Genomic DNA, 12,227 nt, shown 5'->3' on the forward strand with positions numbered 1-12,227 from the left:
CGAGCAAACCCAGGACCATCGAACAACTGAAAGCAAACATCGAGCGTGAAATTGCTACCATCGACAGTGACATGTTGCAGAGGACATTCTCAAATATGGAGCGTCGCGTTTCCCTGTGCGCGGACGTTGGGGGAGGACATTTTCAGCACCTTTTGTAATGTGAGCTTGTTTTCCACTAAATTCAGGTATGTTCAGTTCTTACAGCTCGCCTTTTACGTTCACGCGTTCGCGAGTAATTCGCATTTTTAAAGTTGTACTCCCGAGTGGGACACCCTGTATAACTCTGTTATTTCTTGATCGATCTTTACACTTTTACAGGCTAGATATGTGAGCTTGGCTGTTCCTGGTTTCCTGGGAATTACAGCAGTTTCAATGGATTCCCTAGTATGGTGCTCCTGATATCTCTGCAAAAGGACAAAGGTCCAAGTCTGTAGAGTCCTGATGCTTCTTGATTATGAGACGTGGATGCTACCCAGTGACCTGAGACGAAGACTGGACTCCTCCAGTACTGTGTCTCCATGGAGAATCGTTGGGTACCACTGGTCTGACTTTGTGTTGCTCATGGAGTCCCGAATGAGGCACATGACCTGCATTGTGAGGAAGCATCAGTTACAGCTCTACAGCCATGTGGAGTGATTATCCGAGGGTGATTCTGCTCACAGGACCCTCATTGTTGAGGACCAGAGTGGCTGGACCAGGCCAAGGGGACACCCACATAACACATAACACCTGGCTGCAGCAGACAGAGGGTCATTTCCGTAGGGTGCGACTGGACTGGGACTGGTGGGTGGTGTCTGTCTGTCTTGCCAACCAGGATCCCAAACTGTTTCATCGTGTGGTGGGTGCGGCAATGCTCTGTACCAGTGCATGCCCCCCTACCTGACCTGACCCGATATCTGCTCAGATGGTAAAGTCAGCAAAAGGTAAACTTTGGTTTTGTTTTTGTCTCTTTGACTTTTGATTGGATTTCCATTGAATTAGGATTTGGAAATGGAATGTGAATGCATCTGTGACAAAAAAAAGTTCAGGATCCCTCTAGGTCAGACTAAGTGATGAGTTCTGCCCTGCTAAATTGTTAAAGAAAATAATTTGACTTAAAAAAGTGTAGATTTGGGTTATGAGAGTTTACAGCCCCTCAGAGAGTGTGTCACTGATGAGACTGAAATGGCCTGCACTTCATTCTGAATTCTGACTGCTCTTTAATACAAATGCATGTGAAAACGATCCAAATCCCACAAGGCAGTGTTACAATCCAACAAGTAGTGCATCCATTGCTGGAGCCCACATTGTCCAAAAAGAAGGTCGCCTGACGCCACAGCCTATCTGAGCAACAACACACACAGAGCAGGAATCAGGCCGAAGACACTCCAGTAAAACCCAGAGAAGGCCCTCATGGACATTGGGAGAGAATGTAAACTCCTCACAGACAAGGAGTCTCCGAGGTGTGAGGTTAGCCCCCTAACCGCTGTGCCACCAGGCTACCCTTCAATGAACGTAAGAAATCTGACAAACAAGGGAAGAGCATTCAATTTGTTTGTCGCTCGTTTCTTTAACTCATGGCTAAGCTGTCCCAAGGTCCCCTCCAGATCCTTCTTAAAGGTTGTCGAGGGTCTGCTTCATCACCGTGTCTCCGTAGTTTCTCACAGATTTCCAAAACAAAGAACTGTAATTATTGCCTAAGTCTCTTGCTGTTAGCCTTGTTATTAGAATTTCATGGCCTAAGCTGCGCTACATATTATGAGGAAGAATAATTTAGAGAGTAAATCCCCAAAATATTAGATGTTTAAAAATGCATTACAAGAAAAGTGCATTTTAAATGTCATTTATTGCTGGGAGAAATAAACTTAACAGTAACAAGTTGTGCACAATATACTGTGAATTCAAAGTAAATGCATCAAACGTCACAGTTCACAGTGGCTGTAATTTATTTATTTTTTTTTCATTTTCTACTTTTTTTAGTAAAGGTTTGATAATACGAGCCCCTTTACTGTTTGTTTAATAACTGCCATGGTAACCAGGAAATGTGAGTTAGGATTGTCTGTTAATAAATGAAAAGGAGCAGAAAAGCAGACAGGCGGTGGGTGACGTCAGCAAACGGTGCACTGCAATCAGTGAGGCTCTGCTGCCCTCTGCTGCTTGTACTCTAATACTGCAGCCTTCATTCAAAGGCCCATAGCATCTCATAAAATAAAATAACACAACTTACAACAAGTAAAAGAATGAAAGGGGTGCAAAAACTGACCTGGTGAGCAGCTCCTTTAGATAGATAGATAGATAGATAGATAGATAGATAGATAGATAGATAGATAGATAGATAGATAGAAGTAAAAGGGACTATATAATAGATAGATAGATAGATAGATATGAAAGGCACTATATAATAGATAGATAGATAGATAGATAGATAGATAGATAGATAGATAGATAGATAGATAGATAGATACTTCATTAATCCCAAGGGAAAATTCCCATACTCCAGCAGCAGCATACTGATAAAGAACAAGATAGATAGATAGATAGATAGATAGATAGATAGATATGAAAGGCACTATATGATTGATAGATAGATAGATAGATAGATAGATAGATAGATAGATAGATAGATAGATAGATAGATAGATAGATAGATAGATAGATATGAAAGGCACTGTATGATAGATAGATAGATAGATAGATAGATAGATAGATAGATAGATAGATAGATAGATAGATAGATAGATAGATATGAAAGGCACTATATAATAGATCGCCCCATATGTCTTCTATGCCATTCAATGAAGATATTTGAATGCGTTCTCAACCACGGACTTCGAAGCATCATGACCATTATCCCTAAATAGTGTCTTTTTTTAAAGTATGTGGGACTACCGATGCTATACTTGTCCTCCCATCTGCTCATTGAACGACACTGAGAAAAGAATAAGACCATCAACAATATGTTTTTGGTAGGGTGCCCCATGCCCTGATTTGAAAGGCCCTCCGGGAAAACGGTGTGCCTGAAGGATATACACGATGGTTCAGTTTACTCTACACCAACGTGACGAACAGAGGGAGGTGCTCCATCAGAACATCGTCACCCTTCCCAATCTGTGTTGGAGTCCACCAGGGCTCAGCATTTTCCCTGCTGCTCTTCATTCTGTGCATAGTTACACCAACAGCAGACGGTCCTAACAAGCTGAATATTCTCATAGTGACGCAATTTAGGTCCTACTCTTAGGGGTAGGAGTACAAGCATTTGATCAGTTTTCATGATTTAGGAAACTACTTCTAATTTCAACAGAATTTAGGAGAGCTTGTGCACTGTCCTAACTCACTAGGACCTCCCATTAGGTGCCGTTCAGGCAGAGATAGACACACACGTCCCAGGAAAAGTGAAATGTTTTGGAAATGTTGTACTTGTAAAAAGATACCTTATTGTTAGAGATGGAGTAATATTCGTAATAAATCTTTTTTGTTATGTAATTTCAATCAATCTACATGGAGAAGCCATGAAATGAAAATGTTGGTAACGTTTTGATCATTTGGAAAATGTAGCATTGTGATAGAGGTGAATTGTGTTGATCACAAACAAGAATTTCTCAAAGTTAGCACCAAACTTTGACCGTTCTTTCAACCCATGAGGTAATATGTGGAGTTATACCAAGCCACGTTAGTTAATATTAAAACAATCTGCGTTCATGCAAATTGACACTGAAATAATGTGAATGAGTGCACATACTGAATTATAAGTGAAACACATGCGATATCGGCATATCAACACACAGATGGTCATGGGTGCAAACTGCATTTGTAGTAGACAGCATAATTCCTTGAAGATAAGGGGGACTTCATAGGTGATTCACAGCGAAGTGTCACACCGATACGCCATGATGTGCATTCCACAAAATCTGGAGGAATTCACGTTACACTTTATAAGCTCGGAAGGTTCAAGAGACTCCTGGGGCGTTACATAAATTAACCCTCACAGAAGATATGGGAGAATCAAAGAGAGGGGGCACAGGATGTGACTCTGGAAGATGAACAGAACACAGGTAGAGTGACTGCAAGTTGGGGCCACGTCCAGTTTCTCTAAGCCTTACGTTAAGAGGAGCTTTCTGTCGACATACACAGGAAGGTGATTCATTGGAAAGTATGGCTGTGGATCATTCATTGTTAAATACACAGGCCTGGTATCGGGTGCAACTTTCATTCGGTGTGCGCCTCAGTCTTTCAGTGACATGCTTGAATGACTACCGACCAGTTGCACCCACTCCAATCATCATGAAGTGCTTCAAAAGGTCAGTCGTGTCACACATAAAGACTAATCTTCTTGCCTCCCTTGACCCTCATCAGTTTGCATACCCGCTCAAACAGGTCAACTGAGGATGCCACATGCTCTGCCCTTCACCTCTCCCTGACACATCTGGATAAAAAAGAAACATATGTCAGGATGCTATTCATAGACTTTAGCTCCGCCTTCAACACAATCATCCCTCAAAAGCTGAACAGGTTGGGCCTGAACACCACCCTCTACAATTGGATCTTGGACTTCTTGAAAGAGAGGACCCAGTCAGTTTGGATGGGCTGCAACACTTCCAGCATCATCACACTGAGCACTGGAGCACCGCAGGGCTGTGTGCTTAGTCCACTGGTCTTCATCCTGCTGACTCACGACTGTACTGTCACACACAACACCAACCACATTACCAAGTTTGGGGATGATATGATGGTGCTGGGACTGATAAGCAGGGATAATGAAACAGCGTACAGAGATGAGGTGGAACGGCTGTCCGCATGGTGTGAAGACAACAATCTCTCTCTCAATGTCAAAAAGACAAAAGAGATAATCATGGACTTCAGAAAATCACATCCTGCCCACATCCCACTCAGCATCAACGGTTTAGATATGGAGATTGTTAGGAGTACCAAGTTCCTCTGTGTGCACATAACTGAGGAACTTACGTGGACGCATAACACCTCGTCACTAATCAAGAAAGCCCAGCAGAGACTACAACACTTCCTGAGGCGGTTGAAGTAAGCAGGTCTTCCCCCTTCCATCCTCACCATGTCCTACAGAGGCACCATGGAGAGTGTCCTGACCAGCTGCATCACGGTCTGGTATGGCAACTGCAACATATCCCACCGCAAAGGATAGTGAAGACAACAGAGAACATTATTGGGGTGCCTCTCCCTTCACTACAGTTCATATTTTACAAACGCAGTGTCCGCATTGTGCAGGACCCCTCACACCCCTCACATGGACTTTACACACTTCTGCCATCCAAGAGAAGATACTGCAGCATCAAAGCCAAATCTGCGAGGCTGCAGGAGAGTTTTTACCCCCAAGCTGTCAGACTCCTTAACACCAGGCTGCCCCCTAGGATCTCCCACACGGCCTCAACCACCTCTAAAAACTGAACTTTTATACACGCAGGCCACTGTCCTGTAAAGTTGAGTGTGCAGCAAGGTTATTATAGTTAACGAAAACTAAAATCAAAACTGAAACTATTATTAAAAAAACATTTTCGTCAACTGAAATAAAATAATTAACAAAACTGAAATGAAAAACTAAAACTAAATGAAACTATTAAAGCAGCTGGAATATGAACTAAATAAAATAATAATTTACTAAAATATTTTTAGTTTTAATTTTTGAATGAATATTTTTGCCGTTAGTCTTTAACCCTTGTAAGTATTAACTCTAAAACAGAAAGTAAATCTCCCACGAGCTCCCCACACATATTCATCCAGCGATCGGCGGCTGTGACGGAGGGCGGCTGTTCACACAGCATTTGTGGTGTCAGAGCGAGCCGACTACGGGTGTGTAAAACGGGTGCCGCCTTTCTTTGCGCTTGTTGTATATCAAGATGTAATTCAAACGGCTGAAATCAGAATGTGCTGGTCAACAAAACCTTTACCATTTGGAGAGAAAAATCACGAGTAACATTTCAGTTTATTTCTCAGGTGATTGCTTTCTGTTGACAGCAATTCACCTGCCACTTCACACGGGAGAAATCGTTTTTACTTTCTCATATATGAAGTACAGAGAAAGTATAGTATATCATGAAAAAAAAGTTGATCTCAAGATTTTGATGAATCTTAACGTTTTAGACCTCCCTGGGTCTGAAAATACAATTTTTTAGAATTATGTCTCTCTGTGTGTGTAAACACGACGACTCAAAAACGCAACTAGATAGTTGGATGAAATTCGGCATGTGGTTGTTACACCACAATTGTGGATCTGTATTAACTTTTGGGCCAAATCCATCACCCAGAAGTGATACTTCACCTGAACACATACTCATTTCTTTTTATTTATGCAGCTGCAGAGACCGATTAAATCAACTTTACTTTTACAATAATTGTTCAATATATTATTAATTTGATTTGTTGTTGATGGTTCCTTAATGTACATAATCATCTATCACTAATTCTCCAAAAGAAGGCTGAAATTTGGCAGGCTTATTCCTTACAGCTTACTTACAAAAGTTGGGCAGGTTTCATTTCGAAATTCTACGTGTAATGGTCATAACTGGAACCTATTTTTCTCCATATATTATAATAGACTTCTGCTCGATGCCCGTGGGAGGCGGAGTTACGCCACCCACGTAATTAATGCCTGCCCATATAAGGCCATCCATCAGCGGCAATCCAATAGAAACACTGCTGCTAAATATTCACTGGTGAAGGACTCTGATTATGCAGACGAAGATGAGATGGTCAGGGTGGTGTTTGGCACAAACTCAGCGAAACTGCGAGAGAAACTTTTAAGTGCCGGGTCTTAGCTAACATTACATACAGCCGTGGGGTGGAAAAAGTCAATGTCCCGCTAAAGGAAGACAGTGTAAAAAACCCGTGCATGCAGTGTGTCACGTCTCAGATAAAGAGGAAGACGAGCTGTTTATTGATGCAGTAAGAAACGAATCGATGAATGAAACCTGTCATCTTTACAACGATTGACAAACACGGAATGTAACTTGAACACAACACGTCCTACAAATACGAACCTGATTGAAAGAAATGATGATAATCAAATCCTTGATGACAGCAACACTCATAACACTCACAAAACAATTACTGTATATTGACAATCATGTTACGTTATTTTTAAAATGTTCCCTTTTCTTTTTCATAACACACTACTTCTCCACTGCGAAGCGCGGGTATATATATATATATATATATATATATATATATATATATATATATATATATATATGTATATATATACCCCGATCTACATACTCTCAAATAAACAACAACAACAACAACATTTATTTATATAGCACATTTTCATACAAACAGTAGCTCAAAGTGCTTTACATATTAAAGAATAGAAAAATGAAAGACATAATTATAAAAAATAAATCAACATTAACATCGAATAAGAGTAAGGTTCAATGGCCAGGGGACAGAAAAACAAAAACTCCAGACGGCTGGAGAAAAAATAAAATCTGTAGGGATTCCAGACCATGAGACCCCCTGACCAGTCCCCTCTGGGCATTCTACCTAACATAAATGAAACAGTCCTCTTTGGATTTAGGGTTCTCACGGAAGGGCTTGATGATGATGATGGTCACGTAGACTTCTTCCTTTTAATCCGTCCATCATTGTTGGAGCATCATGAAGCTTTGAGTAGGTGGAGGTGGCGCAGGCCACCACCACAAAGAAACCGGAAAAAGAAACAGAAAAGAGAGTAGGGGTCAGTACGATTTTAGAGCCACCATGAATAGTTGTTATGATGAATTGAACATACAGAGTATCAGGATTAAGTTAAATTACGATTAAAATGAAGTTATAAAAGGCCATGTTAAAGTAATGTGTTTTCAGCAGTGTTTTAAAGTGCTCTACTGTATCAGCCTGGCGAATTCCTATTGGCAGGCTATTCCAGATTTTAGGTGCATAACAGCAGAAGGGCCGCCTCACCACTTCTTTTAAGTTTTGTTCTTGGAATTCTAAGGAGACACTCATTTGAGGATCTGAGGTTACGATTTGGAATATAAGGTGTCAGACATTCCGATATATAAGATGGGGAGATTATTTAAGGCTTTATAAACCATAAGCAGAATTTTAAAGTCAATTCTGAATGACACAGGTAACCAGTGTAGTGACATCAAAACTGGAGAAATGTGTTCTGATTTTCTTTTCCTAGTTAGGATTCTAGCAGCTGCATTCTGCACTAGTTGCAAACGATTTATATCTTTTTGGGTAGTCCTGAGAGGAGTGCGTTACAGTAATCTAGTCGACTGAAAACAAACGCGTGAACTAATTTCTCAGCATCTTTCAGTGATATAAGAGGTCTAACTTTACTTATGTTTCTTAAGTGAAAAATGCTGTCCTAATGATCTGATTAATATGTGATTTAAAATTCAGATTACAGTCAACAATCACCCCTAAGCTTTTTACCTCCGTCTTGACTTTTAATCCTAATGTATCCAGTTTATTTCTAATAGCCTCATTGTATCCATTATTGCTGATCACTAAAATTTCAGTTTCTCTTTATTTAACTTGAGAAAATTACTATTCATCCATTCTGAGATACTAGTCAGACATTGTGTTAGTGAATCAATAGAATCGGGTCATCAGGTGCTATTGATAAGTACAGCTGTGTGTCATCAGCATAGCTGTGGTAGCTCACGTTGTGCCCTGAGATAATCTGACCTAACGGAAGCATGTAGATTGAGAATAACAGCGACCCAGGATAGAGCCTTGTGGAACACCATATTGGATATCATGTGTCTTCGAGTTGTAATTCCCACAACTAACAAAATATTTTCTCCCTGTCAGGTAGGATTCAAACCAATTTAAGACACTGCCAGAGAGGCCCACCCATTGACTAAGGCGATTTCTAAGAATGTTGTGATCAATGGTGTCAAATGCAGCACTCAGATCTAAGAGGATGAGAACAGATAAATGGCCTCTGTCTGCATTTACCCGCAAGTCATTTACTACTTTAACGAGTGCAGTTTCTGTGCTGTGATTTGTTCTAAAACCTGACTGAAATTTATCAAGAATAGCATGTTTATTTAGGTGGTCATTTAACTGCATAATGACTGCCTTCTCTAGAACTTTACTTAAGAAGGGCAGGTTAGAGATGGGTCTAAAATTTTCAAGAGCGAGGGTCAAGATTATGTTTCTTAAGTAGGGGTTTAACTACAGCAGTCTTAAGACAGTCTGGGAAGACCCCAGTATCTAGTGACGAATTTACTATGTCAAGAACATTATCAATTAGCACGCCTGATACTTCTTTGAAAAACCTTGTTGGTATCGGGTCAAGGACGAGGTGGAGGGTTTTAATTGAGATATTATTTTTGTAAATCAGGTAAATCTATCCTAGTGAAAGAGTTTAATTTGTTTATAACAGGATGTTGGGGTTTAGGGGATCCTTAGTGTTGGGGAGATATACTATGTTATTTCTAATATCATTAATTTTTGATTGAAAATACAGCGACAGCCTCACAGGTTTCACTGGAAGCACTTAGGAGGCATTCCTTTGAGCTACCTGGGTTTAGTAGGCAATCAATTGTTGAAAATAAGACTCTGGGATTACTAGCATTGTTATTTATAATATTAGAGAAATAGCAGCGTCTCTCAAGACGGACAGTGTTATTGTATTCTGTTATTTTGACTTTTAATATTTCGTGGTGGATAGTAAGTTTACTCTTCCTCCATTGACGCTCAGCTCTACGGCATGTTCTCTTTAAATCAGACACTCTTTGGGTCTTCCATGGTATACAATGCTAGAAGATTTTTTCACTGTCTTTTCAGGTGCAACTATGTCAACAGCAGCTCTCACTTTAGAATTAAATCTTTCCACCTTACTATTTATATTGTCCTCGCTATTATAGCTGGCACTATAAACGGACTGATTGCTTAAAATGTTTGTAAGTTTTAAAGCTGCTGCCGAATCAAAGAAGCGTTTTTTAACAATATGCTTCTCATGAGTGTTTTTTATCATTATTTCTATATTAAAAAGTAGAAGAAAATGGTCTGATAGACCAATATCAATGATCTGTTTTATATCAACTTTCAGTCCTTTAGTAATCACTAAGTCTAAGGTATGACCTGCTTTATGTGTAGGCTGATTTATGAGTTGTCTCAAATCAAAAGAATCCAGGAGGTTCATAAATTCTTTTACTTTTAGATCACACTGATTATCTATATGAAAATTAAAGTCGCCAACTATTAGGAGTGTGTCATAATTAGTAATTAAAATTGACATTAAGTCAGAGAATTCCTCAAATTCCTCAAACAAACCACACGCCATGGCACAATGGTAGAGGCTTTGCCTCTAGCGCTGACGTCCGAGGTTCGATTCCCGAGATGGGGTGCACTGAGTATGTATGGGCGCTTCCCGATTCATTTTACCCTCGCATCCCCTTGGTTTGAGACATATGAAAAAATATGCGTTTAACGCAGAAAGACAGATCACCAATTGAAGCTTTATGAATAATGGATACAAAGCGCGTTCCTACGACTGATCGGAGGCAAATTTAATTTCAAAAGACTACCCGATGGAAGTCTTCATAAAAGCGTGGTTTTGTGCAAACTGTCCAAATACGAACCTGATTGAAAGAAATTATAATCAAATCCTTGATGACAGCAACACTCATAACAGTCACAAAACAATTACATTCACAATCATGTTACGTTATTTTTAAAATGTTTCCTTTTCTTAGCACAAGCACAGCTGAGAAGCTTTGATGCATGTACTCCATAACGCGATAAAAAAAATAACGCATTTAATCACACTTTGCATTCCAAGCAAAGGGGAACTTTTGTCAATGCATGATTTCCTGGTATGATTACAGTGATGCACAAATCAGAGCCAAAAAAATGTTAGAGTCGGAATAAAGCGCGTTGCTATGACTGATCGGAGGAAATTTTCATTTCAAAAGACTACTCGACGGAAGCCTTGATAAAAGCATGGTTTTGTGCACACTGAAAAGCAAGCAAAATTAGATGCAATACAGAAAGCGGACTTTGTGGCTCTTACTGGGAATCATTGGACTTCCGTGACCGTTAGTAATTCTAATTACATCTAATTACAAAATGTTCAATGATCACACTGTTTTAGAATAATGTACAAAATAATTTGGGCCAAGGTTACTCAGAGTTTAAAGGTGAAGTTGGTCAAATTACCTTTTATGTTTCTGACTTCTTTTTTTAAGAAGAAAAACTGCACTTTATGTTGAAATTTTGGTTATTATTATTATTTAAAGACAATACCATTCTGAAAATGTACTTAAAGTACTTAAACTACCACTTTATTTTTACGTTTGCCCAATTTTAGCCAGGGATGATATTTTTGTTTCTGATTTGAATTGAAATGCAGTTTAAAAGCATTTTTTTTTTCAGAAATTAAAAGAGCTTGAGTTTACAATATTCATGTCCATGTCTATTATTTGATTCTGTCACCCACTAAAACCATTTTAAATTAAAAAAAAAAAAACATTTGCGATTTGGGGCAAATTTACGTGTGTGATTACATACGATTAATCAAGATTAATTATTACACAGCCTCTAATTAATTAGTTAATTTTTTTAATTGAGTCCCACCCCTAATATATTTATGTAGATATATATATGTAGATTTGTATATATATATATGTGTATATACAGTATATGTGTAGATATGTATATGTATATATATATGTATATATGTGTGAGTGTGTGTGTATTTATATATATGTATATATATGTATGTATATATATACCTGTATGTGTATGTATATATATATATGTGTGTGTGTATATATGTTTATATGTGTGTGTGTATATATATATATATATATATATATATATATGCCAGCAACACTCATGACAATGACAACACAACTACAATGTCAATCATGTTACGTTATTATTAAAATGTTTCCTTTTCTTTTTCATTACTTCTTTAAAACACTACTTCTCCGCTGCGAAGCACGGGTATTTTGCTAGTAAAAATATAATTCTTGTCTTGCGGTTTACTCCTCAAATATCCATGCCCATATCTGAGTACACAAGAAAGTCCAGGGGAGACAATTCCCTGTTTTTGAAAATAAAACAGCACTGATCGAGAGACTGACAAGGTCATCATACAAGAGCAGCATATTGTTGCTTACCAATCACTTTTGCTTTAAAAACATCATTTAACAATAAAGTGATATAAACATATGTAGGGAGTCTGACAAGTGATGAAAAACTAAACATACTAATGGGTTTTTGTATTTATTTAATATTTAATAATTTATCTTTTTTAGTTC

Source organism: Polypterus senegalus, chromosome 2 (genome assembly GCF_016835505.1).
Source record: "Polypterus senegalus isolate Bchr_013 chromosome 2, ASM1683550v1, whole genome shotgun sequence".
NCBI classification, from domain to species: Eukaryota; Metazoa; Chordata; class Cladistia; order Polypteriformes; family Polypteridae; genus Polypterus; species Polypterus senegalus.